We start from the raw sequence: 6000 nt of genomic DNA, 5'->3' as shown, positions 1-6000 counted from the left end.
AACACAAGGCTCTCCAGAGGGTAGTGAGGTCTGCACAACGCATCACCGGGGTAAACTACCTGTCCTCCAAGACACCTAGAGCACCTGATGTCACAGGAAGGCCAAAAAGATCATCAAGGACAACAATCACCCAAGCCACTGCCTGTTCACCCCATTTATCATCCAGAAGGCGAGGTCAGTACAGGTGCATCAAAGCTGGGACCGAGAGACTGAAGACAGCTTCAATCTCAAGGCCATCAGACTGTTAAACAGCCAACACTAACATTGAGAGGCTGCTGCCAAAATACTGACTCAAATCTCTATCCACTTTAATAATTAAAAATTGAATCACTTTAAACAATGACACTTTATGTAATGTTTACCTACCCTACATTACTAATCTCATATGTATATACTGTACTCTATACCATCTACTGCATCTTGCCTATGCTGTTTCGGCCATCGCTCATCCATATATTTATATGTACATATTCTTATTCATTCCTTTACACTTGTGTGTAAGGTAGTTGTTGTGAAATTGTTAGATTACTTGTTAGATATTACTGCATGGTCGGAACTAGAAGCACAAGCATTTTGTTACACATGGTTAGCAGATGTTAATGTGAGTGTATGTGACCAATAACATTTGATTTGATTTGCAACGCTACTTGCTGTATTCGGAACTTGCTATTGGTAATGTCTCATCCCATCTATTTCAAATGTAACAGTTATTTTGCCCATTCTGTGAACGTTTTCAGCATGAGGACAATGTTGCCCTCTGGTTTAATGCAATGTTTTAGTTACCAAATTAAAACTTGACCATTTTTTTTTTATTGTGAGTCGGAGGTGGAAAATGAGAGTGGAAAACATACTGCAATCATTCACTGTGGCCCCTAAGTGCAGATCAGTTTACCCAAAGGCCAGCTCTAGCCTTAACAATTAGGAGGGGGGGGGGCGCTAAAAACCATCAGCCTTATGGGGGGGCAACCTACAGCGCTGTGTGGCCCCACACTAACAAGTGTCAGTGATACCAGCCTGTCCTCCCCCTATGTGAACACCATGTGAGAGGCGGCCCCATCCCTGCCCTGCCGCCTGAACACAAGGCCCTCCATTGACTTCTAACCTGTCGAGGGACCAGAGGAGACAAAGGGGACCGGGGCGGGGCCCGTCCCTCCAACAAGGCTGCGAACAAACGCTAACACGGCTGCAACTGTCCACCCCCTGAATCACTGAATTTATTTACCAACCACAGAGCCCATTCAGTCCCACATCCCTCTGATAACAGAAGAAGACAGAGATGGCCATAAAGGATGGTGGAAGGAGCCTTGCATAGGAGAAAGGAGGGAGGAGAAGCGGCTTTGTGTCCTTCTGCTGGCCTACAGGTCGTCACAGGCCTACTACCAGACATGGGCGTCTTTGTGTCTTCCGTACAATGGGGCGAACCGTAAGTGAGCAGCGGGCTAGCCTTGTGGCCCGACTATTAATCACTGTGATGGCCTTATGAGTGTACCCATAATAACTCTACGTAAGTAGCTACAGAGTACGGCGCTTTCTGAGTTGTAAGATATCAGTGCATTCGTCAGTTCACAATGATGAGGGAGTAATACATTCATATTTTAGTCATTTAGCAGACGCTCTTATCCAGAGCCACACAGTAAGTGTGTTCATCTTAAGATAGCTAGTGATCCTACTTCTATGGGTGTAAGAAGCCTGACGAGGCTCGTCTAACAGCTCCCTACCAAGATGAAGCCATGCCACACAGTGAGAAGTCAATCACTGAGTGCAAAAGGGCATAATGGGAAGTGGCTTGTATGTGTTGGCCTTAAACACCTCCGATGTTTAAACTGTCTTCGAGAGATCGTTAATTGCTGAAAAAGTGCATTGTGCTGCGATGGAACTCCGGCATCGGTCAGTCATCAAACTATAGGCCTGACATTCCACAAGTAAGCCCAAGCCTCAAACTTTGCGAGAACAGTCAGAAATAAAAAGCCTGTGTTCGTGTGTGTTCTTTAAGACTTTATATCCATCTGTTACTTTACGGAAGACAAAGGAATGGAGGAAAGACTTACACCAAACCTCTAATGCCACACAAGCGAGGCAACAGTAGCCAGAAACACTGCAAACACTGCTCTAAAGCAAGAGATCCTCATTCCAATACACCACTGTTGACCAAAAAGATGATATACAAGTGGACACAGACATCAATTCATGACTCCTCCTCATCCCCATCCTCCTCATCATGAATAATCCCCAACTGCCTCTTCTTGCCCTGATCTCTGGGAGATTCCATTCCTTTCACTGGCACCAGGCACCCCTCTCTTCTTATTCAGGGTCCCCCCTTCTGAAACTCAAAATCCACCCATTCACTGCTATGGGCCCTGATCTCCACATGAAATGATACCCTTCTTTCTCTTCCACTCTCTGGGCTTTAAAGCGCCCATATGCCAGGCAGCGAGAAGGCTGGGAAAGCCCATAATTGATCAGTAAGATGCGAGTGAAAAACGTGTGACCGGGGTCAGCCCCCCCACGAAGCCCAAAGTAGTGTTCTGATATCCAGATTTATTGGGAAACGGAATGGTTGAGTCATCTTCAGAATTGGACAAGGCATTTCATGCAATCCTCTCTACAGAGCAAACACAGGGGATAATATCATTATTATTGTAGCCATTTTAAGCAAATCGCACATTTTTGGTTGAGTCGTATCACAATGGGGAAAGAAGGGATTCAAAGTAAACAATTGCTACAATTTGCAAAACCAGTTCCATTGGAAATAACATTTGTACGGTTTCATTAGCTGTTGCTTTTTGTGGTTCTGACGAGCAGTAAGATATTAAAGCTTTGGATAAAAGCGTCTGCTAAATGGCATATATTATTATTATTATTATTAAACGGATTGCTAAGCGAAGTGACATAGTTAGACATTTTGTTTCCTTACCTTGAAAGTAGTCTATGGACAAGGAGAGACTGCCACCAAAAATCAATGAAAGTCAATCTCCCCCATTTATTGTTGCCCAAATCATCTTTGAATAATTTTTTTACCAAGTCGTTGAGCTATACAACACATTTAAGAGATGATCTGGGCATGACATTTATAGGTAAGGAGACAAATATCTAACTATGCAATTTTGCTCTACTACCCCTTTAATCCTTCTGGTTCGACTGTTACAGAGAGATCCGTTCAAAGGAACTGTTGACAAATGTTTAGGTCGATATCAACAAGCTTGGATGCATGCTAGACGAAATAGGGGATACATCAGTTACGAATAACGCACTGTACAAATTGAACAGAGAATCTGATATTAAAGTGAGCTGTTACTCTCAGAGAATACAAAAATGTGACCTCTTTTCAAAACAAGATGAACTCAGGTTTCACAAGGGTCACAGACACTCGTATACTTCCACAGCAAGATTTGCTTTCACAAAGCATTTCTCCGAGAAACACTGCAATGTATCATTAGTTCATTGGAATGTTATTCAGTCTCAAATACAGTAGTACCACCAGCACGATCTGGCCATTTGTAAGCAAAGCTGTTCATTATTTCAATACACAACAAATATATCATCCCCAGATAAGCCTATTCCTAGACCATGGAACGTGTCGGTTTGGCAAGGCGATCTCAGGTATCACATCACATCCCCTTCTCACAAGTGTGTAGCTGTGGTTTTATAACCACTTATCAGTTATTATGGACGCTTCTAGTCAGTGTTATAGCCCATTATAAAGGACGTTATGTTACGCGTATGTACGGGTGTTACCAAACTAATCCCTCTGCTTCCCTCAGTAAGGTCCTGTTCACACGCGTTCGTTTTTTCGCTCTTGACATTTGGTTGGAGCCGCAATCAAGGGAGGTGAGAAAGGGCTAGTGGACGATTCCATAGTTATTAGCCTTTTGCGAAGCTGAAGAAAGAAGAGGTTGATAGGATCACAGGGTGATGGTGCGCTTTTGTCGTGGTTCATCCCTAGTTAAAAATGTAAAAATGCAAACAATACTGTGATTTCGGGTGATTCTTTTTGTTTGTGTGCCCTGGTTCATCGTTTAGCCCTGGATGTGGGGCTTGTCGGTTTGACACCCTGGCGAGGGTAGTCAGTTCATTGGGCAGTGCAGAGGGTCTGCATAGAATGGAAGGTTCTAGACTGGGTACCAGTTACAATCCAGTCAGTTGTCCAGGCAATGGAAGGTTCTAGACTTGGTATTGGTTATAAACCAGTCAGTTGTCTGGAGAATGGACGGTTCTAGACTCTGTACTGTATGTGCAGCAGGCACTACAGTATGGCTATTGGCTACATGTGGGTGTGGTGATGTGTCACATGTTGACAGCGTGGTGGGGGGTGCTGGTGGTAGCGGGTTTGGGGAGGGCCAGTCGGGGTCCTCCTGGGTGACTTCCATGTAGCGCACTCTGGGGGTCTTCCCTTTCCGACAGAACAGCCAGGAGAGGAACGTCGAGCTGAAACGCTCATTGCCTATGGATTCATTAAGAAATATTGATTCAATGTGAGTGTTGTATTTGATTACTTTGGGATTGTTGTATCAATTGATTGGGTTAGTGTGATTTAATAAATCACAGATTTCTAAATGCAAGATTCTCAACAAGCTGTCAATTAATTGGCTATAGAGTTTAATTGTACATATGGAATTCCCTATAATATACCTCCAATAGAAAAAACAGAGCCGCATTCACTATTACAGTGACGACCACTGCTATGCACCATCCAAGGGAACACACACAATCTACGGGGAAAGGCTGCAATGGGATGGGGTTGCCTAGAATCTCAAAACAAAAGCATCACAAGGCAAGGCATACACTACAGTACATGACATCATGTCAGGCAAAGGCAGCCATTTTGGGTCGACCATTTTGGCTCACTATTGAGATCGGTTTGAACAAAATGAGGTTAACTAGGTCATTTTGCTGCTCATACAAACTATGGACAATTTAATTTACATATCAGATGAGGGACAGTGCCTTTCAAAAGTATTCATCCACCTTGGCGCTTTTCCTATTTTGTTGCATTACAACCTGTAATTTAAATGGATTTTTATTTGGATTTCATGTAATGGACATACACAAAATAGTCCAAATCGGTGAAGTGAAATGAAAAAAAATAACATGGATTTTTTTGTTGTTGCTAGCTAGCCTTTTCACATCGGTTACATATACACCTGTTCTGAAAGGCCCCAGAGTCTGCAACACCACTAAGCAAGGGGCACCACCAAGCAAGCGGCACCATGAAGACCAAGGAACTCCCCAAACAGGTCAGGGACAAAGTTGTGGAGAAGTACAGCTCAGGGTTGGGTTATAAAAAAATATCAAAAACTTTGAACATCCCAGGGAGCACCATTTAAATCCATTATTAAAAAATTGAAAGAATATGGCACCACAACAAACCTGCCAAGAGAGGGCTGCCCAACAAAACTCACAGACCAGGCAAGGAGGGCATTGAACAAAGAGGCAACAAAGAGATCAAAGATAACCCTGAAGGACTGCAAAGCTCCACATCGGAGATTGGAGTATCTGTCCATAGGACCACTTTAAGGCGTACACTCCACAGAGCTGGGCTTTACGGAAGAGTGGCCAGAAAAAAAGCCATTGCTTAAATAAAAAAGTAAGCAAAAACATTTGATGTTCGCCAAAAGGCATGAGGGAGACTCCGCAAACATATGGAACTCTGGTCAGATGAGACTAAAATGTAGCCTTTTGGCCATCAAGGAAAACGCTATGTCTGGCGCAAATCCAATAACTCTCATCACCCCGAGAACAACATCCCCACAGGGAAGCATGGTGGTGGCAGCATCACGCTGTGGGGATGTTTTCATCGGCAGGGACTGGGAAACTGTGCAGAATTGAAGGAATGATGGATGGCGCTAAATACAGGGAAATGTGATTTGAGACTGGGACCTTTATTGATGTGAACAAACTGATGAATTATGATGCAATATTTGAAAATGCACTTCAGGTTCACCTTCCAGCAGCACAATGACCCTAAGCATACTGCTAAGCCCAGACCCCCATCCAATTTGA

Source organism: Oncorhynchus gorbuscha, linkage group LG22, assembly GCF_021184085.1.
Source record: "Oncorhynchus gorbuscha isolate QuinsamMale2020 ecotype Even-year linkage group LG22, OgorEven_v1.0, whole genome shotgun sequence".
In the NCBI taxonomy this organism is placed as follows: Eukaryota; Metazoa; Chordata; class Actinopteri; order Salmoniformes; family Salmonidae; genus Oncorhynchus; species Oncorhynchus gorbuscha.
Note: the sequence above shows the minus strand (reverse complement) of the source record.